The 24,988-nt window shown below is 47.3% G+C and overlaps 1 protein-coding gene across 2 annotated transcripts in view; it reads left to right on the forward strand.

The window, feature by feature from the left end:
• Fstl4 (follistatin-like 4) overlaps window positions 1-24,988 on the forward strand; it is a 433,118-nt gene that overhangs the window by 253,461 nt on the left and 154,669 nt on the right.

Genomic DNA, 24,988 nt, shown 5'->3' on the forward strand with positions numbered 1-24,988 from the left:
CAGGCAGCTCACAACCGCCCTGTAACTCCGGATCCAGGGATATCTGCCACCCCTGGTCTCCACAGGCACCTGGACACATGTGCATGCCTATACACAGATGAGCACACATAGACATACTTAAGACTGAAGTACAAGACACATACACAGTTTAAGATGCAAAGCTACAGAGAGAAAACCCAAAAAAGGGAAATAAAGGTGGTAAGATGTTGCAGTATAATTTAAACAGGGCAGAAATGGTTCCCAAGAGTTCCCACTCCACACAGATCTGCGCTCTAGCTGTTTCTCTGTCAGCTGCTTTCACACATTGTCCCCTTGGCGGGTTGTTACCATGCCTGATACACACATCCTGTTCCACAGGCAGCATGGCCCCACGCCACGCTAGCCCCAAGCATTCTAGCATGGTTTCCTGTCATGGACTCTGCTCACACTCCCAGCAACCCAGTGAGACTGTGACTCAACCAACTGTACCCCAACAACCAGATTTATATGTTAGTTACTCACTGTACAATACATCCACACAATTAACTCACAATCAGTTGATAAGGGTGTAAACCACCCACCTAGATAAGATATAATTTGTTCACCTAGACTCACAAGATCCTATATGCATCCATCCCTTAAGAATAGTCATAACAACCTGTAAATGTGCAGAGAGAAATCTTAACATCCACCTCCATGGTCTCTCGGCTGCTCCCCGTCCCATCTCCTCTCCTCTCTAAACTTTTCTCCTGCCCATCCTTCCTTCTCGTCCAATGACAGGCCTTGTTCTATCCTGTACTGCCTTCACCTGTATGACATCAACCTACAATAAGAATGGTGGAGGGAACAGGTAGAGAACTGAGAATGTACTAACACGCCTGTATGCCCAGGACCACTACAAGCTGCAATTTCAAAGACAGTAGGATTCCAGTTTTGAGTCCCTGGACTGAGAGGCTGGTGTGACGAATGGGTAGAGAGCTGCAGTTACTGCTGGAGACCACTGAGGAAGGCTTAACAAGGCCAATTAACTGAGTAAATGTTTGAGGTGACCTGCCTAGCGATGGGATGCTATGTCTCCTCCCAGGGCTCCTGGGGCCATCGGTCAAAGGAAATGATACATGAATTAAGTTAATTGGAGAAAAACTTCTTTAAGTGGCCTTTAATGGGACAAAGCTTTTTATCTGATAAGAATCTTTGCCTGGCGCAAGAAAGGACAAAGTCTTCAAAAAGGCTCTTCTCTCTCCTGTCCCACTCCACCGCTGGCTCTGACACTCTGCTTGGAAGTTTGTATCCCTGAGAATCTCAGAGCCAAAGGTCTGGGCATCTGAGACCAGGGTAGGAGAGGTAGGAGGTTAGGAGAGGGCCGCACACAGCCTCCAGAAGAGGTGCCAGTCCCTTCCACATACCCAAATGGGTTCCGCCTGTCTCAAAGGCAAGGTCTCCATCATATCTATGAAGGAGTTGGGAGGGGACACAGACACAGAGGAAGGTGTGTCTGGTAGGTGTTTAAAGAACAGGGCTGGGTAAAACCAGCTGGCCTTGGTTGGCTGGGGAGAGCTGCCTGTCCCAGTGGAGACATTCCATCCAAATGGGCCAAGAAATCGCACGTGAATGGGAACCGTTCAGACGCGGTGGACCTACCTTGGGCAAAGCAAGTGTCCAGAGTTAGTGAGGCCTATGGAATATCCGTCCTTTACTTGGGCCACCATCCATTGAACCCTCCGTCCTCCTTATCTCCCCTCCCCCACTCCACTTTCTCTCTTACCCTTTCTCATGATGTATGACTGAAAAACAAGCAGCTGCCACGTGACATGGCTTTACTTCACTGGAAGTATTTGCTGCGTGGCACAGCTCCTGTTTCTACCTCTAGTGATTTAACCAGCATCACCAGCAGAAAGCAGACAGTAGCTCCCGAGACCTTAGCATCCGTGTGAACGGAATAGGGGCCGAGGTGAATGGATCCAGCCCCACCCCACCAATGCACCAAGGCTTCCGGTGTCAGACTCAGTGTAGATTATAAAAAGGTGACAGCCAAGCAGCCGAGTTGCTTCCCAGGGTCCTGCAGTGGTAGGAGACGATTCCAGGAATATACAGTTGTCACAGGTGGGTGGGCATCATTAGCTTTGCAGGAGGCCCGTCGGGTGTTTAAATTGTATAATAGTGACAAACAGGTACAGACCCCGGTCACCCCTCCTGTGTAGATTCTCATTATTGTAGGAAAAAGAAAAAGACCGACAAAGGCAATAGATCACCACCTGAACTTAATCCCCACGACCTACACGGTGGAAGGAGAAAACAGCCCCACTAACATCCGTGTGTATGTGTGTGTGTGTATGTGTGTGTGTGTGTGTGTGTGTATGTGTGTGTAATAATCAAAATGCAACAAAACATTTTAAAGCTACTTAAGGAAGTGGGAGCATATGTTACTGGACTCAAAGTCTGAGAATGCAGTCCATCACGACGGGGAATGCACGGTGGCAACAGTGGGAGGCAGCTGCTCACATGGCATCCCCAGTCGGCTGGCAGAGAGAGGTGGATGCTGCCACGAGGTTCCCTCCTCAGTTTTAATCAGTGTAGGAGCCCAGTCGAATGGACAGTGCGGCCTGTATTCAGAATGAGTCTTTCCACATCAGTGAGACCTCTCTGGAAAAGTCTTCACAGATGCACGTAAAGGTGTGTGCTAAGAGACTCGCCATCTCTCCGGTGGAAGATTAACCACCACATCTCCGTTAGCTTGTTTCGCAGCCTGGGGGCTCCTCAATGCACTTAGGTAGCATGCGCGAAGATTTGAATTCAGCACCAACAGCGAAATGTTTCTTTTTACCCGCTCTATGCCGTGGTAGATGTCTGTGCCTAGGATGAGTTAGCAGGAGCTCAGCTCACTGCCACAGTCCCACCTCAACAAGGCCGTCTGCAGGCGTCAGGGATGTGCTAAGTGGATGGTGTTCCACTTCGCCCAGCCTGGAGTTCACTCAGGTTCACCTGAGTGTTTATCTTGCTTGTGAAGCGAGCACTGTCAGGGCTTACAGCCTCAGGGCTGTGCAGTGTGCAGCTGTGAACGGCTCCTCGACTCATGACCAGGGGAGCTGACACAGGGCAGTGAGGAGCTGGTGCTCAGGGATGTCTAGAAACCCAGGCTTTCCATTTCTAAGCTCCTTGGGTCTGTTACAGACCCTCTTAGCATCAGTGTCTCTGTCTGTAAAATGGGCCAGTGGGCACTGGGATGGTCAGTTTCCATTATCAACTTGATTGCATTAGGAAACACCTAGGATTGTGAGAGACACCTTTGAGTGTGTCTGGGAGGGCGTTCCCAGAGAGATTTAACTGGGGATGGAAAGAAAACCCACTGAATGTGGACAGCATCAACCTATGGAACTGGATCCCTGAACCGAATTAAAAAAAAAAAAAAAACGAGCGGGCACATGTCATTCTCTCTGATGCCTGGTCCAAGTCCGTTCGCCACCATGCTTTCTTTCCTTGGCACCGTGAACTGTGTGCCTCTAGACTGAGCCAAATTAACCCCGCTCATAAGTAGGGATTGTCATTGTCATCGTCGTCGTCATTGTTGCTGTTTTCCGGGTCATGGCTACAGCACTGTGGAAAGTCCCATATTTGTTACTTAGTTTCTAAGTGTCCTAGGATTTCCTTCCATGGTGGACAAAGAAGCCAAGATTAGGAAAGCAGAAGGAAGGGGGCAGCCTGGGCACAGACCAAGGCACAAAAAAAAATCACAGGGGACCTGATTCTAGGGAAAGCTAGAATTCCCCAGGAGGCGCGTGTTGGCTCCTGAGTGCACATCAAGATTCTATGAGGAAGATGAGAACCAGTATCGGGTGACGTTGCCCGAGCTGCACTGGGCACAGTGTTCTTACCGCACTCAGGCTGGCTTCGAGCGCTTTCGTACACCTTTCTTAAGGTCTCGGGGGAGAGGAACACATGTAGGAATGGAAGCATACATCTCCATCTGACCTTGCACCCACCTGGGAGCACATTAAAGTAATAGGTCAAGTCCTCCGCCCTGCCTACTTCCCTCCAGGGCTAAGGAAATTCTCTAGGGAGGCTGTAAATTCTGAAAACAGACTCAGAGCTAATGGGTTTCAGGCTGAAACTCATTCTCTCTGTGGCATCAGAAGAATGCAATCTCCTTACACACAGCTTGTGTACCTCTTGGCTATTGCTTCTACCTTGACCTTTGTGCCTACCAGGTATCCTGAATATCCAGAAAGGAATAATGAAGTCCCCTAAACAATGCACGGTTATCCAATTCAAATCCAAGCAACTGTTATCAATCACACAGAGATTCCTAGTGACCAAACTTCCTCTCTCAGAAACTCCTGGTGTTTACAAACATCCCAACAATTGTTATTTTATAGACAAGAGCAAAAGATCATGTTGTTTGCCAAGGTATATGCACTGGGCCCAGGACTGGGTGTGGTTCAAAGAGTCGGAGTGTAGAGTTCTGGGTTTTCCTCTGTTTTCTGACACTGATAAATCAGTGAGTGTGGTTGGTCTGGTGTTCACAGAGTCTGGTGATCATAGAGTCCGGAGATCACACCATTACCTTGCTGAACCCAAGGAGGGATCTGGTCTGTCTCACTCACTGCTGCACTCTTGGTCTGGCTCTTAGCAACCACACTGGGAAGGGAGGATGGCAGAGAAGGGACAGAGAATGGACACCAGTTGGTTTTTACCCAGGTCAGTAGATGGTGGGAGCCGTGAGGTGGCTTAGTGGGCAAAAGCACTTGGTCCCAAGCTGAGGACCTAAGTTTGCATTTATGCTCTGTTGTGTACGTGCAAACACACACACACACACACACACACACACACACACACACACACAGAGAGAGAGAGAGAGAGAGAGAGAGAGTAAAAAAAGTATTTAATGGTTGCAAACTCCAGATGGGCCTGTTTGAACAGAGTCCCAAATGTTATTCACACACTACTGTTACTGTCAAGGTCATAAATGCATGAATCCTAGTCATCCTTCCCTGGGTGCCACAAGAGCACCCCAAAGCCACGCCCCTACCACCACAGGCTCACCTCTGCCTTCCTCTGCACTTGAGAACCCCTCCTTCCACTCACAGGTGGCTTCCCTCACAGTATCGAAAGTCCAGGCATTGCCCACTGTCCCTCTCGACTCTGTGGCTGCCGTCACAGACCGACTTCTCGCTTCGCTGGTTCTTGGCTTTGAGCAGCACATATCTGTGCTGTAGACAACTCTCGTCTGATTTTCTTTTCTTTCTCCTGGCATCTTGTTTGGAAGACCATCCCTCCGAGCATAGCCGGAGCGTGTTTATTTCTGCTACCCTGGCTCCCCAAGTAGGAACATTTCACGGTGTATCTATTCTTTTGCTGACAGCCAGCCTTTGGGCTTGTTCCCACTGGGGGGCTATTCCAGGCAGCACGACCGCCATCTTTCTTTGCCCCTGCCTCGGAATGCACCAGCACAGCTACGTCTTCAACATGGAACTCTGGAGAGATGCTAACGTCGCCCCGCGGGATAATGAAAACGGGATAATGATAATGATAATAGAAAAACGTGTCTGAACTTGTCGACCAACCAGTTTACCTTGCGTGCTAGTCAAACGTCTCATTGACAAAATGTTTCACAGAAGGAGGGGTTTATCTGGCTCTTGGTTTGAAGAAAACTGTCCATCATGGTGGGGAAGGCATGGCAGCAGGAGAATGAGGTGGTGCTCACACTGTGGTCTCAGTTAGGAAGCAGGAAACACAGGAATGTGGGCCCGACTACAAAGCTTCGAAGCCCACCCCCAGTGACCCACTGCCTCCACAAGGCCCCATCTCCTAACGGTTCCCTTCCCTCCTACATGAGCTGACGATCAAGCGTTCAAGCCCCTGAGCCTACGGGGTGCTGTTTACATTCAAAACACATCTTGCCAACAGCAAAGTGTGCAACTTCATACACTTTATACCTTGGGGTGGGAAGGGGGGACTTTGTTTATTTGTTTGAGACACAGGGAGGGCCTCACTACAGTCCTGGACTATTTAGTCCTGGATGACCTTTAACTTGCTGTGGAGACCAGACTGGCCTTGAGAACTCACAGAGATCTTCCTGTCTCTGCCTCCCAACTGCTGGGATAAAGGTGTGTGCCACCACGCTTGGCCCACACTTGATATATTTAAGAGCTCTCGTGTGACCATTAAATATGTTTCATTTTTGCTGGTCGCATACTTATGAGATAGTTCTCTCATTGTGGTTTTAATGGACATTTTCCTAACTATAAACGAGGTAAGCATCCTGATGTTTCTTTCCTCACTGGCCATCTTGATTGCCACTTCTGTGGAGTGCCTGCCCAAGTACACAGTATTTCTATCAAGTTGTGGGTTTTTTTTTTTCATTATTATTGATTGATGACACTCCTTATATATTCTGCATATTTATTCTTTATTGATTATAAGTATTGCAAGCATATTCTTCTGCTAGTAGCTTGACTTTTCACCCTGTCTTGGTTCCTTTTTAAAGAAAGAAGTACTTCATTTTAATCTACTTGAATCTGTCAGTCTGTTTCCACATGGCTAGTAGATTTTTGTAACTTTCAAAATAAATCCTTTCCAGACTCCAAGGCTCTTAAGATTTTTCACATCTCTCCACTTCACAGTCCTACCCTTCACACCCAGTTTTTGACACAATGGTTATCATGAATGCACACACACTTACCGAGTTTGCTCATTTACATGTGCAAGTCAACCACCGATAATATATCCAGAGTTGTCCAATCAGCAGTACACGCCATTTTAAATATTTTTATCACCTCCAAAAGGAAGTGGCATTCACTAGCAGTGACTGCTTGTGTTGCTATGACAAAATGTCTGGCAAAAGAAACTTAAGAGTGAAAACTGTAGACTAGAGGCCTGAAGACGGTCTGTCCCTTTCCAGATGTGTTTTAGGGCTCAGAAGATTGGGCATTTATCTCCTTTTGTGTTCCCCATTTCACCAGATTTAATCATTTCTTCGGAGAATGGATCTAAGAGCTCCCTTGTGCTGCCTTCTACGAATGGAATCCATGTTCCATTTAATTTTATCCAGGGTTTATTTTATTTTATCCAGAGTGTCAGATCCCCTGGAACTGAAGTTACAGACAGTCGTGAGCTGCCATGTGGGTGCTGGGAATTGAACTCAGGTCCTCTGGAAGAATAGCCATCTCTCCAGTGCCCCATGTGTATATTTTTAGCTCCCTTGGCTTGAACTTCTTGAATGGCATAAGAACTATTTTCATTACCTTTTAGATGGACCCCGAGGCACACTGGCACCATTTAGTTTTGAGAATCCATCTGTTCCCCCAGAGATCTACAAGACCCTCCTTGCCCTGTAATGAAGTCTGCATTTGCAAGGGCTTAGAGCAGGGCTGCCCTGGGTACCTGCTACATAGTATTCATCTCCAGAGTTTGCACTAAGTCCTGACTTTTGCCCAGCCAGCTTGTACTCTTTGAGCATACTGCAGCTGCCATGAGTCTCTGTACACTCTTGTAATTTGTAGCATCCAATTATTAAGAGCGTGCATGTGTGTGCACATAAGCGCGCACATGCGCGCTCGAACACACACATACACACACACACACACACACACACACACACACACACACATATCCCTGTTGAAATTTTTATTTTTGTCGTATTAATTCTGTGGGTCAAGATGGGGAGAGTTGGCATCTTTCCAGGACAGTGTTTTCCAGTCAATAAACATGGCATCTGCCTCCAGTTCTTTTAAGTCTGGATATCAGTTGACACAAGCAATATGTCTGTCCTCTCCCACCATGGCTCTTTCCAAAATCTGTAATATTTTCTTCTGTCTGTCTCCACTTTTTATCTCACAAGGGATCCACTCACTTCAAATCATGTCAATGTGGGAAGAACACATCCATCTCATTCACCTAGAGTCTGTGCCCCAACCTCATGTGTGTGAACCAGATGCTGAAACAAGAAGGGATTCTGGGAAGTTGCCTCTAATGGATCAACCACAACCAGTGGTCGCAATAAGAAAGGATTTTTTTTTGGTCACACAGTAGCACCTCCCCTAACGCCCCCCAGCCCCTTTGGCCCCTGGCTTCTTTCTTGTTTTCTCAAGATTCTGGCTGTTCTGACAATGAGGAGCTAGCTGGGGCTTTGCTGTTTCAATCTGGGGAGGAAAGTCATGATTGGGGGTCTTTAAAAGTCACAGCTATTGCTTCTCATTGTTGCTTTTCTGGTTACAAAGGTATTATGTATTATTTCTAGAATTTTAGGAAATACAGAAAAGCACAAAGGAGAAAATAGAAGTTATTTACCGTCGCAGGGAACTGCAGATAATGGTATAGAATGTAACGTTATAGGGGTTTTTTTTCTTTGTGTTTATATAATGCACGGGCACACTGGTTTTTCAGAATAGCACTTTACACACTGATGTCTTCATTCAAGCCATGAGTTCCTTGGGCAAAGGTCTCCCCACCAGATGGGGAACTTACTGCAGGTCTGCAGGGAACGCCTTCAAGAAAGATGGATGTGTCAGAACCGAAAGTGCTCACAGAACACAGCCAGACATTTTCATATGGGTACACAAGTCTGATAGCCACTCACATTGCTATCTGCTTCTAAAAGACTGGGGTTCTAAACTTCCCTCTCACTGAGGCCCAAGTCATAAGCCTAAACTTTTTAAAACAAGTGGCATCTTGGTCCATCTGGCTGCTAAGACACAATACTGACCGAACACTTTAAAGAAGGTTTGTTCTCACAATCTTGGAGACCAGGAAGTCCATGATGTAGGTACCAGTCATCCTAGTATCTCTCTCATGGGAAGCTGTCTTGCTAGGACCACTTCTCATTTTATCCAAAGAGGGGAATAAATATGAGCGAATCTGTCTCATATTTCTTTTCTTGGTTTGTTTGGATTTTTTTTTCAGTGTCATTATATAACCTAAGCTGACCTTGAATTCCATATGTAGCCCAGGCTAGCCTCAAGCCCACAGTCCTCCTGCCTCCAGTTCCTGGATGCTGAGGTGACAAGTGTGTGCCACCACCCCCAACCCTGTCTCTTTTTACCAAGGCACTAATCTCATTCGTCAAGGCTCCACCCTAGTGGACAGTTGGAGGAAGGACAGGCCAGCACAGAAGACTCATTAGGGACAGATCAAAAGTACCTTCCCAGGCCCTGTAAAATCATGCTGTCTAATTACCCCTCAGGGCAGGACAACCTTGATGGACAGGAGGGTCAAGGTTCCTTTTCTTATGGGATTTCCATTTTAGCTCAGGTATAGGCAAGAGATGTCTCCCTTACATTTTGTGCTTCTGAGGATAGCTACTGTGGGAAAAAGTCAATCTGAGCAGGGACTTGCAAGCAAGCACTTCAAGGGGGTCCGTCCCCAATTCTGATTGCTGACTAAGCAGTATGTGCCTGCCGCTGTTCTACACTGGTGCTGCTGTGAGCCCACATGTGGCTGCCCCTCCTGTGTTGTTATGTGAGTCACTTTTCCTGGGAAGACACAGCACACAACTACTCAACCTACAAAGGGAACCGACTACTCACCAAAGTGATGATTACACCAAAACCTGGTGTAGGGAAGAGCTTTTACTGGGGTTATTTGCAGGTGTATGAGTGGGAGGTCATAAGAGCATGGAGAACTGGAAAAGCAAAGAGACATCCAACACGGGTGACAGCTCATGAAAGCTGCAACCCTGGACCTCTCTGCACATCTTGCAGGCAGCTTGACGGGCAGAAGAATCTCTTCTCTGGAGCTCCTCTGGTCAGAGTCTTTTGCCATCACACAGCAGTTATTTTCTATCTCTGTAACCTGGAAGGAGTCCTAATGAATCCAGCAAGTTTCAGCTTCCCCAGACACGTGATGCTTGCTTACCTCTTAAATCTCGTGAGTCTCTGTCCCACCCCCCTTCTTCCTCCTCCCTTTTGGAAGGGATGTTTCAGTTCCAAAGAAACTGCCATGCTGCCTGTATGCACAGGGCGAGTCACCCATTCTATAGATGTTTAATCAATGCTACCACACAGAGAAGAACATTATCGTGGGTAGAGCCATATAGTGCTTCACACTGAGAGTCATGCCCTGCAGGGAGGTGAAGGTACCCATGTTCCCATGCTGGACAATACCCACTAGGTCACTGTCCGGGATTCCCTAGCAGAGAAGATGAAACAGAACAGTTGTTCAGCTTGCAGCCATACATTCAAACCCACTAAGGACTGCTTACAGATGGTGACCACTCTCCATCCTGAGCAAAGTCATTGGTTACAGTCATGTTCATCTTTCCCTCTGCCTCATGATTACCACTGCTGGGAGAGTCCCAGCTAAAAGGCAGTGTTGCAGGCTGAAACCACGTGGATGTGGCCATGAAACTGCTGCATTAATCTGGTGCATTAATGCACCATCCCCACACTGGCATCAGCTACTCTCTGGCCCCAGCAGTCTCGCTGCCTCCATGGCTAGCCCCATATAACGAACGTCCGTCTCACGGCCACTGTTACAAATTCCTGTAACCCAGTAAAATCAAAAGTCCAGAGGCTTGTAATTTATCAGTCAGATTTATATCAGTAAATTCTCACCCCACGAAATGCCCGAACCAAGAACTCAGGACTAGTTGATATTGATATAACCTGCCCACTTAGATTGGACAGATTGTCCTGTAATAATCCATCTCTCTCTCTTTTTTTTTTATGGTATCTTTTTTTTTTATTAACTTGAGTATTTCTTATATACATTTCGAGTATTATTCCCTTTCCCGGTTTCCGGGCAAACATCCCCCTAATCCCTCCCCCTTCCCTTCTTTATGGGTGTTCCCCTTCCCATCCTCCCCCCATTGCTGCCCTCCCCCCAACAATCTAGTTCACTGGGGGTTCAGTCTTAGCAGGACCCAGGGCTTCCCCTTCCACTGGTGCTCTTACTAGGATATTCATTGCTACCTATGAGGTCAGAGTCCAGGGTCAGTCCATGTATAGTCTTTAGGTAGTGGCTTAGTCCCTGGAAGCTCTGGTTGCTTGGCATTGTTGTACATATGGGGTCTCGAGCCCCTTCAAGCTCTTCCAGTTCTTTCTCTGATTCCTTCAACGGGGGTCCTATTCTCAGTTCAGTGGTTTGCTGCTGGCATTCACCTCTGTATTTGCTGTATTCTGGCTGTGTCTCTCAGGAGCGATCAACATCCGGCTCCTGTCGGCCTGCACTTCTTTGCTTCATCCATCTTGTCTAATTGGATAGCTGTATATATATGGGCCACATGTGGGGCAGGCTCTGAATGGGTGTTCCTTCTGTGTCTGTTTTAATCTTTGCCTCTCTCTTCCCTGCCAAGGGTATTCTTGTTCCCCTTTTAGAGAAGGAGTGAAGCATTCACATTTTGATCATCTGTCTTGAGTTTCATGTGTTCTAGGCATCTAGGGTAATTCAAGCATTTGGGCTAATAGCCACTTATCAATGAGTGCATACCATGTATGTCTTTCTGTGATTGGGTTAGCTCACTCAAGATGATATTTTCCAGTTCCAACCATTTGCCTACGAATTTCATAAAGTCGTTGTTTTTGATAGCTGAGTAATATTCCATTGTGTAGATGTACCACATTTTCTGTATCCATTCCTCTGTTGAAGGGCATCTGGGTTCTTTCCAGCTTCTGGCTATTATAAATAAGGCTGCGATGAACATAGTGGAGCACGTGTCTTTTTTATATGTTGGGGCATCTTTTGGGTATATGCCCAAGAGAGGTATAGCTGGATCCTCAGGCAGTTCAATGTCCAATTTTCTGAGGAACCTCCAGACTGAATAATCCATCTCTTATATGATAGTCATATCTACCCAATAGCTATTTAAAGCCACACGGATCTGCTTTGTCCTTCTCTTCCTCCATCTTCCTTCTCTTGTCTCAGCCCGCCCCCCTTTTCCACTGTCCAATCACAGGCTCTAACTTTGTCTTTCACCTACCCTCACCTGCTTACAGACAGCAGACTATGTGAAGCGGCCCTATTGCAGCTCTCACCCTACATTGGTGATTCTTGCGTGCACACAGTAGGTCTCTCACTCTAGAGACAGATTATTGTATGATGATAACCATGTGTGCACCACCACTCAGGGTTCACTCTACTGCTCTTTGGAGGTTGCAAGGCAGTTATCACTCTAGAAGATTCTCCCAGACCCCAAAGCCAAAAGTTGAAGTCATCAGCCAACCCTTTGGGTAGCCCCATCAAGAAAAATCTGAAGGCCTCCACAGGTCTATATAGGATATCTGGTGTTAATGACACAAAAGCTGTTGAGACTTTGTCCCATACCACACCCTGTAAAAAGGATGCTACTGGAGCACCAGCTTTTGGTACAACCAGGCTTCATGGCCCTTTCTCTGAGTGTCACTTAAAATGAGTCTAAAATAAAGTAGAATCTCTGTGACTGCCCTCATTGTTTTTTAACCAAGATATGCACGCACGCGCATGCGCACGCACACACACGCACACGCACGTACACACGCACACACATACACATGCCTGAAAGTGGTCCTGCTGTCTCTAGGAAATGTGTCTGGGAGGCCTAACAGATGGTGACCAGAAGGACTGAGTAATGACACAGTCCTGACTGGGACCATTCAAGAGCATGGCTGCCCATAGCTGGTGCTGAGTTGAGCCCTCTACTCTCTCTCTTCTGTCATCACATGTTTAGGAAAATCCTGATTCGAAAAATGAATTCCTAGAGCCTCAAAGCTAAAATAACATTGCAGGCTAGAAACTTTATCCTATGGGTGAGTCTTAGGTTTTTTATGGCTGTGATAAAATGCTATGACCAAGGCAACTTATAAAAGAAAGTCTTGGATTTAGGGATTATGGTTTCACAGGATTAGAGTACAAGATAGAAGAACAAAGCCATGGTGACAGTGACAGCTAAGAGCTTACATTGTGATCCACAAGCAGGATGCAGAGAAGACTCACTGGAAATGGTGCATGTATTTTGAAATCTTAAAGCCCATTCCAAGTAACACACCTCCTCCAACAAGGCCACACCTCCTAATCCTTCCCAAACAGTTCCACCAGCCGGGGACTGAGCATTCAAAGGTATGAACCTAGGGCAGCTATTCTCATTCAAATCACCAGGACAGAAATGTCCCCCTGGTGGTCTTGAAACCCTGCCAAAGCAATCTTCTTTCTAGAATAAGAAAAGAGAGAAGGGTCTTCAAAACTGCAGACCTGGATATTGGAGGAAGTGTTTGGGCAGCTCAGATTTTGTTCCCACTGTTGGGTGACAAGAAGGAAGATTTCAAAAACCCTGCCTGTCAGTGTTGTGAGCTTTCATCCCTCCCCTGTGAAAGCAGTTTCTACCATCAAAGGGTGAGCCTTCCACCAGCTGGGCTGTCTGCCCAGGTGATGAGTAGATGGTTTCTCTGTCCCTGGGAGGAGGCAATTATGAGTAGAGACCATAGGACTGCCCTGTATATTATGGAGGGAAGATTGGTCATGACTGTGTATCCCTTTAAGCTCCAGTAGACACTGCTAGTACCTCGATATTGGTCCTGCCTGGTATCAGTTTATTTAATGAGGCTCCTATAACAGACAATGCCCAACAATGGCTGTTCCTGTCTTCACCTATAACACTTGAGAACACATGTGGCAGTGGCAGGCATTTCCCTGCTTTCTAGCTAGTAGACTGTACATGAGTCAGCCACCTTGGGTTATTTCCCTCTGCATGATCTCCACATGGATACTGAGGCCATTATCCCCCAGTGGGTGCTTGTGCTTTGAGGATGAGGGGCAGCTGAGGTGTGGGGATGCCAGCAGCTACCTCCTTCCCAAACAGGTCTGCACTGTCACAAACACAACCCCATACTTGCCCAGCCCCAAGGCTCTCTTCCCTCATGTTAATTCTCTCACCAATGAAGGCTTCAGGGACACTACTTGTGACTTAAATTTCATGAGAACCTTCTATAGGATGTCCTTGGGAGCAGATACCCTGATGGAAGGTCATGGGTATCCCCAGAAATGCAGGCCATCTGAGCTTATCACATCTCTGAAGTGTGTGCTGAGTCTGGTAGACCTGTTCCTCTTACTGCCCAGGCCGGTCCTCATGGGTGTATGGAAGTCGTGTTCCCCTGAGTACCCGAGGATCTGCCAATACTGCCCAAGGCCACCAGGCATCCAGAAAGCCAAGCATGTTCTGGGCTGGGGAAGGTATTTATGCCGTGTCTATGCCCTAGCCCAAATTGGTATCAAGTGCTGGAATCTAAGACAGATCAACTCTTGCCATGAGCTAACTTAGCCTGTAGTCCCCTCTTCCTCTGAACTCCCCTTTCTTCTCCCCTGTCCCTAAAACTACCATGTGATCCCCTTATTGTGACTAAATACCCCAGAAATCAAAATATAGGAGAAAAAACTTCTTTGGACTTGCCAATTCAAAGGTTTCAGTCCACCATAGCAGAGAAGAGATGGAGTAGAGAAGCCACATCATGGTACCCAAGAAGCAGAGAGAGAGAGAGAGAGAGAGAGAGAGAGAGAGAGAGAGAATGAGAATATGTTCCTTCTCTTCCTCTACCATGCGGGTCCCAGGGATGGAGCTCGGGCAATCAGGTTTAGCAGCAATCACCTTTACCCACTGAGCCATCTCACTGACTCTGACTGTGGTTTCTGCCGCCACCAGGAATTTCTCATCTGGGACTCTCCCAGGTTAATTGATCTAAACCCTGGTGATGCCAAATGACTCAATGACAGATTTGAACTGAGAAAATGTATAACACAAGTGTATGGCCCTGGGGGATGGCTGGGGTTTCTAAGCACACACCATACAGCAGGCTCCCACCTGTCAGTATGGAGCCTGCCTTACACTGAGATCTCACAGAGAGGAAGAGGCTGGGTGGGCTGCATGCCATGTCCTGGGATTCTGATCTCACTGGATCGTGACTCAACGCTGACTTCCTCCTGGGTGTCCTCCCTCTGTCCTGCAGCGTCACAGGGTTGGCCTGCCTTCCCCTCAGTCCCCTTGCTGTTGTAGTATTCTGTGACCCTGCTAGGCATTAGCCACCTCCATGTGGGTCTCAGCCAAGGTCCTAGGAGGAGCCAAGAGAGCAGAGAGTCCAGGCAGTGATTAACCAGAGGACCGTGTGCCTTCGGTGATTAGCGAGATAGACCACTGCAAAGAGCAGCCATTGAATAATGAGATCCTTGCTTTATTGCAAGGTTGGACTCCCTTGAGCCAAGTCTAAATGCCAGCTGAATCCTGAACTTTGAAAGAGCCAAAGAGATTAACAGGAGCACAGTAAGTGCTACCTTGGATGGCTTTGGAGGCAGGCCATGTGTGGGTACAGAATGCAAGCCAATCCTAGAAGCTTCCTCTATAGCCTCATGCCCTTACCAGCAGGGGTGGCCACCTATCTTGGCTCAAGACTGGCTTCTCTCACCATGAGAACGGAATCCATCTGCTGGAAAATCCCCCCCTTGCAGGAAAACTCTTGGCCTGCCAACTGATCTTCTCTTGGTGAAAAAGAGTAATTCCTTGTAAGCAAGAGGACCTGAGTTGAATCCATGTCAGAAGATCCGGGTATGTGTTAGCACACTCTAGAGAAACAGCAGAGAGGAGAGGCTTCCAGGCTGGGGTATGAGAGAGTTTGAGTGTGTTGTACATACAGTACTTTGTCCTTCTGGTAATGGTATGCGATACAGCCGTTACCCCTGAGTTAGCCATGCCCTCCGTTCTCTCTGTTCTATATAGTAGAAGCCAACTGCAGAAGCTGTAGAAAATTCCAGAATTACATCATGTTTTGTAGCACAATAATCCTCACACCATCCTGCTGTGTCACACTCAGTGTGTGTGTGTGTGTGTGTGTGTGTGTGTGTGTGTGTGTGTGTGTGAGAGAGAGAGAGAGAGAGAGAGAGAGAGAGAGAGAGACCTGCCTGATAAGTAGTTACCTCAGCCTTCAGAACACAGTTCGGTAATGCTTACACACATAGTTTGGTACCCCCAGTTGCAGACAGTCACTGGGTGTATTTTAACCCATCCACAGTGGATAATGAGGGACCACAGTGTGCATGAGTTAGAGCCAGTCAGGGATTGTCTTAGCTGAGCCTAGGTATTCAAAGATACCAGCTGACTGACTCTAAACTCACCACATCTCTAGACCATTCAGAGGTGGGGCTAGTACTCCCTGCTATGTGTGTTGTTCTGCCATAATTACAGTTAGGATAACAAGTCTAGGTAGCATGGCCCAAAACCTCAAGGTCAGCCAAGGTGATCGATCTTATCAGGGAACACATTTCTAGGCTTAAAGTCACTTCCAAGGAGCCAGGGCCAAACTCCAAATCCCTGACGAGACAGAGCTAGTGTGCCCCAGACAAGGCTGGCAAGACAGGATAAAGGCTCCCGCAGTTCTCAGGTAGTAGCATCTTGATCCTGCTTGTCGGGCTAACAGCATCCCAGCTGACCAGCAAAGAGGAGTGTGAAACTATGTGTGGTTTCTATTCAGGTACATCCCTGTCACCGGTGGGATTGTTTGATTTGTTCTCTCCCAAGGATCAGAGCTGACAGGCTCTTTAAAACCATTGCCTTTCGTTTCCTTTTCTCCATTCCTCGTGTTTGATTCTAAACTCCTGGTGTGGTCGACAGCAGAAAACCCCACAGCGGCGAGGAGTGCTGCCTCCGCACTCTTCTGAACGCCTTTCATCCTCGAGGCGCAGGAGAGCGAAGGAGGCGGAACGTGGACCTGCAGCAGCTGTTTAAATGGTCCTCCGTACTGTAGCCTGAGACGGAACAATGTCGCACACTGTGTCGGTGAAATGGCTTTCCTAGGATACTCTAAAACCCAGGGTCTGACTGGAATGGAATGAAACATAAACTTTCCCAGGATGCTTTTCAAAGATCCCTTGACAACTGAGAAGCATGCCCTGTGGCTGTCCCCATGTGTACTTCTGGACTGCAGACATTCTGGAGCAAACCTTCCACATGATTCCAGAAGCACCTGTGACCCCACACGTTATCAGACAGGGGTGTGGACCTATCTGCGCTCTGCTTTGTCGGGACAATCACCCAGACCTCAGCTAAGGGAGTTTCTAAGCAGGCCTAGGATCCATACTTGGATCCTGAAGATGACTGCATTGTTGTGAATTATCACCCTGCCATATGAGTACAAAAGTCCTAAGCTGGGCACTGATGGTGCCCGCCTTTAACCCCGGCTCTCAGGAGGCAGAGACAGGCAGATCTATGTGAGTTCAAAGCCACCCTGGTCTACAGAGTGAGTTCCAGGACAGCCAGGGCAAAATGAAGAAAGAACTTACTCTCTCTTACTCTTCTCTTCTCTCGTGCCCTCTTTATCCATGTCCCTTCTCTCCCCATCGCCCCTTCCCTCGATGTGCCCATGGGCGGCCTCCTTTACTTCTCCCCTCTGCTACTCTTCTCTCATTAAACCTTTACACGTGGAAAAAAAGAAAAAGGAAAACAAAGACAGAGAGAGAGAAAGAGACAGAAAGAAGGAAAGAAGGGAGGGAGGGAAGAAAGAAAGAGAGGGAGAGGAAGGAAGGAAAGAAGGAAGGAAGGGAAAGAAAGAAAGAGAAACTAACTTCTCTGTGTCATTTGCTAATACTTTGAATCAGTACACTGAGTCTTGATTCACCTTGGCATGTGTCATAGGTCCACTAGGAAGTGACAGGAGTGACCTGGGAAGCAGGAAGGACATCTGCTGTGTGACCAGAGAGGAGTCAGAACTAGTGTCTCTTTTTTCAGTTAACTGCACCGTAGCTTTCATTCATCAACACGCTGGGGACTTGCTGTGTTCTTGTGGCTGTTCCAAGCCCTGGGGTACAGAGAACAGACGCTGTCCAGCGCAGCCCTTTCTCTTCCCTCCGGGTGCATGCATGTGAAGGTGGCGAGGCAGAGGCACCGAGGGTGAGATTAGAGTGGTGGGTACCGAATGGCTATGAAGAAGGCTGGGGAGAGGGCAGTCAGTAGAGTGCTTGTAGCCCAAGCGTGAGGACTGGGTTGGGAACCCCAGCATCCAAGTAAAAAGCCAAGTGTGGTGGTGTGTGCGGGTAACACCAACACTGGGAAACCAAGTTGGGAGAATTCCTGGAGTTTGCTGGTCAGTCGGTGAGCTCCAGGTCAGTATCGCCAAAAATAAAGGTAGTACCCAGAGAAAGGAAGACAAGTGAGTGGAGTGCTGCTTCCATAAGGAGGGAGGCATAGGAGAGGAGACAGCAGCAGAGCCAGGGTGACATGTTGAAGGGAAGGCAGCCAGGCCAAAAGTCCGGAGAAGAAGAGATTCCTAGGTAAAGCTTAGCCCACGCAAAGGCCCTGGGACTGGGGGGGAGCCTGCAAGCCCAAGGCAGCATAGAAGGCCATCGTGGCTGGAGCACCAGAAATGATATGAAAGTTAATGGCAGATAAGGGGTCAGCAAGGAACCTGAGGATGTGGGACTTGGCAGGCCATCGAGAGTCATCTGGGTTACTGTTTACATGGCAATGGCACTGTCTGCGTGGCAGGGAAGAGGACCCGAGGATTAAATCCGTTGCTTTGCTGGGTCCCATGGAACCCTGGGGATCAGGGCCTCGCAGCTAGCTGGATGCCGAGGCAGATGGTGACCATCAGCACCCACCCCACGGCGACCTTTTCAGCTTTCAGTGCTCTGACTAACTGGCCATTCTTCCTCTTCAGCACACGCTGAAGACACTCTGTGCAGGAGGACGTTGAAATGGCCAGCCCCTCTAATAACAGAATATTGAAAAGGTCACAGCAGTGCAGCCAAGTTCTCCCACCTACAAATCACAGAGAACGGCAGCTCAGATAACTCACTCTCCTGACAAATCAAGAAGCAAGGACTGAAGACCACGCCACTGATTAGGCTCATCCAGATCCGAGGCCTGGGGAGAAATCGATAGAGAGAACATGGCTGCCCTGTGGTGCAGGGGGTCGGAGCCGCAGGGATGCTGATTAGCAGATCAGCAGGTGGGAGACGTGCTGCCCCCTGGTGGCTGCTCCCAGGATGGCAGGAGGGCCTGCCTTGTGTTTACCATCCCAGTTAGGAATGCTTCCAGACTTCCAGAGGTCTTCCCATTCTGCCCCAAAGTATGGAAAAGAGCCTTTCCCCCAGATCATTACTAAGTAAAATCTTTTCCATTAAAATAAAAAAAAATTTATTCCTTTCTTTCCATATAATTTGTGTCCTTTCCTAATAAGAATTATTTTTCTGGAGATTAGCTTTTGCTCAGACCTGGTGAATCGAACCTGGTAGATCAGACTTATAATCCCAGGTACCTATGAAGCTGAGGCAGGAGGATAGAGAATCAAGGCCTGGCAAGAGAGATGACTCGGTAGGCAAGAACATCTTCTGTGCAAACCTGATAACCTAACTACAGGCGTGGTTGGACGCTTGCCTGGCACACTCCTGGCATGAGGGACAAGGAGAAGGATGGCTGGGGCTGGGGTTCAGAGTTCAGTGGCAAACTTGTATCAAAGGAATGAATGGAGAGTCATTGACTTCTTTCTTTCTTTCTTTCAGCTTTGCAGATCATTTTTTTTTAATTAGATAATTTTTATTTACATGTCAAATGTTATTCCCTTTCCCAGTTTCCCAGCCATAAGCCCCCTATCCCATCCCCCTCCCCTTCGTTTATAAGGGTGTTCCCCCTCCCCAACCACCCCCCATTCCTGCCCCTCCCCGATATTCCCCTGCACTGGGGGGTGGGGGGGTCCAGCCTTGGCAGGACCAAGGGCTTCTTCTCCCATTGGTGCCCAGCAAGGCCCAGTCATTGATTTCTTTTTCTGGCCTCTCTATATGCAAACAGGCGTGCACAAATCCACAAACACGTGTGCATACCATACACTCACACACATGCACACACACACACACACACACACACACGCACACACATAGTTCAAGGTTAGCCTAAGCAACTTACTAAAACCCTGTCTCAAAGTTTAAAAACTGTAAAAAAGAAAATTAAAAAAAAAGGGGGGCCAAGAATATAGCTCACCTGTAGAGTGCATGCCTATCATACATGAGGTTGTGGGATCAATCCTATGCCGTGATAGACACGTGTGCGCGCACACACACACACACACACACATACACACACACAGTCTTCAGGAAAAAAAGCAAGCAAGAAAGCAAGAATGTGTAAAACTCCATCCTCGTAAAGCAAAGCTGGGTTTACAGCTTAATTTACCGTGGAGCTCCACAAACAACATGAAAGGAAAATGATTTAATTAAAGACTGGACAATTAACCTGCGTGCTAAGAGAGAGGACACTGCCAGAGTTCGTGCGCACAAGTCCTCGTCTGTGGGCACTGGCTGCAGGGAATATTAATGGGTCCACAAAGCTGGATTTGAAGTGGAAAACTCACCCTAAGAAGAAATCTGAGGAGATTAAGGCAGGGATGAATGTCAAAAACGACTCTGATTAAGCCATGATAAAGCACGCCAGGAGCTGGGCGGGAGAGACTGGTACATGGGAGAGCTTTTTAAAACCATAGGCCCCGAGATTGCAGTGGGCTTTGGAGACAAGGGGACTGACATTTTGAGAAGGGTTGATTAAAAGCTTTTCGGCACAAATGTTCATTTTCACTGGGGGTTGAACACAAAAATCCATGGAGTAAATTGAAATTCTGAATGCTAAGAGAAGACTCAAAGATTTACTGCCACAAATTCAATTAAGTGGCAAAAAGAAAAAAGAAAAAAAAGGAGCATCTTCTTTAGGATTCGTTTAGACAGCAGCCTCATAACTGCCCAATTTCCCATGTCTGCTAATGGGATAAGCCCTATGGGACCCTCAAGTCTGGACAGTAAGACCTTAACCAAGGGCCAGCATGCATCCGGGTCCTTGCCACAGCACAGCTGGTGTCTCCTTGACTAGAGGATTCCACGCCCAGTAGAAACGCACTCAGTGACCCGAGGTTCCAGGCCTTGAGGCAACAGGCTTTGCTCACAACCCACCTTATGCCTCCAGAAGAACCTGACCTCAGAGATCATCAGCAAACAGTCTATAGTCTCAGCACTAGAGAGATAGGAAGGTCAGAAGTTCAAGGCCAGCCTAGCCTATGTGAAACCCTGTCTCAACAAGGAATAAAAATAAGCAGAAGAGGTGAAATTTAAAGTCACAACTGGTAGGTAGACATAGGATCTGGGGGCCTGACTGTCAGGAAAAGATCCCAAGAAACAGCCAAGGCAGAGATGGTATCATGCGGGAGGGGCAGGTAGAGAATGTGAAACTGAGGGTGAGAATTTCCAGAACTGCCAGAGGAACAGGTCAAAGGCAGCTGCAATGGATGGAACCTGATGCCTGTGAGAGCGGGAACAACCAGGGCAGGACCCCTGCTCCCTGTCATACCCACCTAGGCAAACAAAGGCACCGGTCCCAGCCCTCTCCACCCACAGGCTTAGCTATGAAGCCATTTGACACCTGGTTTGTTTCCACTTCTCTGTGGAATATCCAGATGACTTAGAAAGAGAAAGGGATAAAGGGAGGTAATTTTCTTCTTTGAAAAATGATACAGCAGACCCCAAACCCCAAATGGAAATAAAGTGGGAACACATTGGACCAGTGGAGAATCAATAAAAAGGATGAGGTTTAAAGAGCTGACAGCGACAGGAGACGGCAGAACAGGAATTAGAAGACAAGAATTTTAAATCCCAGACATTAAACGTGAGATAAAACAGAAAAAAAGGGGGAGTAAAAACATAATGAATTTTGAAATTGGGTATTAAAAAGGGGGGCTAGGTTAAAAGCATGGAAATTAGTGATATTAAAATAAAAGTACAAGATAATGGGACTTAGTCTGTAAAGCAGCCGGGCCTAGGAAAAAGCTGCTGAGGAAAAAAAAAAAAGCTGTGGAAGCAGGGGAATGCAGGAGGCAGTTCCAGGGGAGGCTACCAGTACAGAATGGCCGTCCCTTGCACACCCTTCTTGTGCCTTCCATGTGCTTTCTAGAAGGTCAGTTTTCAGATGTTAGCCAGAAAAAGCTGTCCCATTGTGCTTGAAGATGCAGACACCTCAGCCCCTGACCTATTAGCAGAACCCTAAGTGGATGGTCACTGAGCTCCACAGAATGATCTAGAAAGCTGCTCAGTGCAATAGGGTGTTGGGACAATGAGAACTGGTTAGCTGGTGTGTAAGTGAACAAATGAAGCCCCCCACCCCACAACAACATCTTTCCGGAATCAATGACTGGGAACACAGCCAGATCCCCAAGCGTGAGTTCTGGACTCTTTCAGATGTAGTACCCATTTTTTTTTTAAGAACAAAACACAAATGCAACGTCCCCTCTATGGCCCTGAAATGATAACATAGACTTCCAGGTATCTTTTCCAAATAGGATGTGACAATTGATACTTTCTTGAGGACCAGTGGCTGTCCGGTATACAGGTCCGGATGCAAGCCACAGCAGAATTCCTAATGACAGCAGAGCCTGATACCTCTGTAAATGCGAGCACAGAAGATACAGGTGCACTGAGTTGGCAGCTCATGGGCCGCCTGCTGTGTTGCCATGGGCAACACAATAATAGTAAACAACGTTTGATAAAGTTCTAAGGAAAGCATATATTCTTCCCTTGGTTTTCATAGTTGTCATAAGCCAGGAAAAGTCCAAGTACGTTTAGCCATGCTGAAAGGACTGTGTGTTCACGTCTAACTGGAGCAGGTTCTGCCGTCAGTGACTAGTGACATTTTCACACCAGTTTTTCAAAGGGGGACGGAGGGGGCAAACAGTGATTTGCTCATGAGAGGGCATAGCCTATGCCACTCAGAAAGCCCAGCATCCCTGGTTTTATCATCTCAGTATTAACAGCAGTCAATCACTGTGACTACTGAAAATGTTCCGGAACTTGGCAGAAAAACTGCTGTGAGCTCTGTCCTACTTGGAACCATTTTAGAAGGAGATGCCCAACCGACATCTCTGAATTTTTCTCGTGGCTACCATGTCCTAATTGCCCCAACTCAGTTTTGCAGAAAGGTGTTCACTGAATCCTTACAGGAACAAGAGCAGAGAACCCTGCAGGAGATGCCTGTGAGTCTCGGCCAAGAAGTCCCTGTCAGACACTCCAGGGAGCCCTGCTGATTATTGAGCAGAGACAAGAAAGGAACGGTGGAGAAAGTGTGCAGCAGCTAGAAAACAGAAAGGGGATGTGAAGCCAGCAGAGGCAGACAATCTGCTGAGAGCTGACCAGCACATGACCAGCACATGACCAGCACATGATCAGCACATGACCAGCACATGGCCAGCACATGGCCAGCAATGGCCAGCACATGACCAGCAATGGCCAGCCCACAGCAGCCAACCTTTGTAATGAGCCACACTTAAGGCAAAAGATCCCCCATTGCAGATGACCATCAAGAATTCTTGCAGTAAGCTGGGGAGATGGCTCAGTTGGAAAAGCGCTTACTTTGCAAGTAGGAGTTCAATGGGAAGAACCCAGGCTTAAAAAAAAAAAAAAAAAAAAAAAAAAGCCAGCCATAGTGGCACGTGATTTCAATCATAGCACTGGGGAGCAAGAGACTGGCAGAGGCAGGCAGATCCTAAGACTAGCTGACCAGGTCAATGAGAAACCTTACCTTAAAAAATACTGACAGCAAATCCCAAGGTGGATGGTTCTGAGGAACGGCACCCCAGGCTGTCCTCTGCCCTCTACATGCACATACAGACACAAGGACACAATGATTTAATCAACCTTAAAACCCTCAAATGCGGGGCTGGGGATTTAGCTCAGTGGTAGAGCGCTTGCCTAGAAAGCACAAGGCCCTGGGTTCGGTCCCCAGCTCCGAAAAAAAGAACCACAAAAAAAAAAAAAACAAAACAAAACAAAAAAAAAAAAAAAACCCTCAAATGCTACACATTCAAAGTAAGAGGCTTCCACTCCCAGGCTAGATTCCATCCCAAATACAAAAACAATTCTTGGAAGAATCTAGGAAAAAAAAAAAATGCCAGCGCCATAGATTAGGAATGTTCTGCCTGCTCAGAAAGTGTATCTGTGCCGTCAGAGGTCAGAGGTCAGAGGTCAGGTTTCAGACTTATTCTCCATATGTGGGGATTCTGGGAAAGTTAACTCGGCGTTCTTATTCCAAGTCGGTTAACTCATTTCTGAATTGGTTTCTTTGTCAGTGGAGACCTTTGAGGTTTATAAACTCCAAGGGAAGGGAAAGGTATACACACTCAATTCCATTATTGTTATTGAACAGTTTTATTCTCGATGATTTAACTCCCCCAAGTTTTGCCTTAGGAAAAAAGAAATCATTATAGCACAAGATGGCAATTAAACTCACCGTGCCAGGGAGCATCCGTCTCGGCGATAATTGGAAGACACGGGGGCGTGGTGGGGATGCCGTCTTGGGAGAGATGGGGCCCTCCTCTGTTACCCTGGAACCTTATTAGGATTTCTGGAGGGTGATACATCGCTGCTCTTCGCTGCCTGAAATTAAAGTGGGTATCAGAGACATCAGTTCCTCTATGATCTCATTTTTACCTCTTCCCTCGGTGTGATTAGATGATGTAAAGATAACTTTGCTTTTTAAATGCACCATCTCTTGTTTCCCCGCCACTGTAATCGCATCAGTTGGGTCTTTGCCTCTGGAATCTTATTGCCTTGCCTCGGTTCCCCCTCCAGGCGAGCAAACTTAGTAAACATAAAGGCAGGCTCACAAATCATGGAAGCTGGGTTATTACAGAAACACACACGTATATATTATTGACTGAAAGGCAAACCCCAGAGACACTAATCATAATATTTACGCTCTTTAACTTGAGATATGAAGCGAAAATATTTTCGGATACAGATTGTGTGAAAGGATCACTGGGACCATAACAGATTTCCTTGTGTTAAAGTCAGAGCCTGAAGTTAACTTTGGATTAAGGTTACTACTAATTCACTGTAAAAATAGGCTTTAGAAGGTGCTAAGGGTGAGCATTGGCCCCTTTGCACATATATTAAGTGTGGGGTGTGTGTGTGTGTGTGTGTGTGTGTGTGTGTGTGAGAGAGAGAGAGAGAGAGAGAGAGAGAGAGAGAGAGAGAGAATATACCATGACCAAGACAACTTACAGAAGAGTTTATTGGGAGCCTACAGTTTCAGAGG

The sequence above is a fragment of the Rattus norvegicus genome, chromosome 10, assembly GCF_036323735.1.
Source record: "Rattus norvegicus strain BN/NHsdMcwi chromosome 10, GRCr8, whole genome shotgun sequence".
Taxonomy (NCBI): domain Eukaryota; kingdom Metazoa; phylum Chordata; class Mammalia; order Rodentia; family Muridae; genus Rattus; species Rattus norvegicus.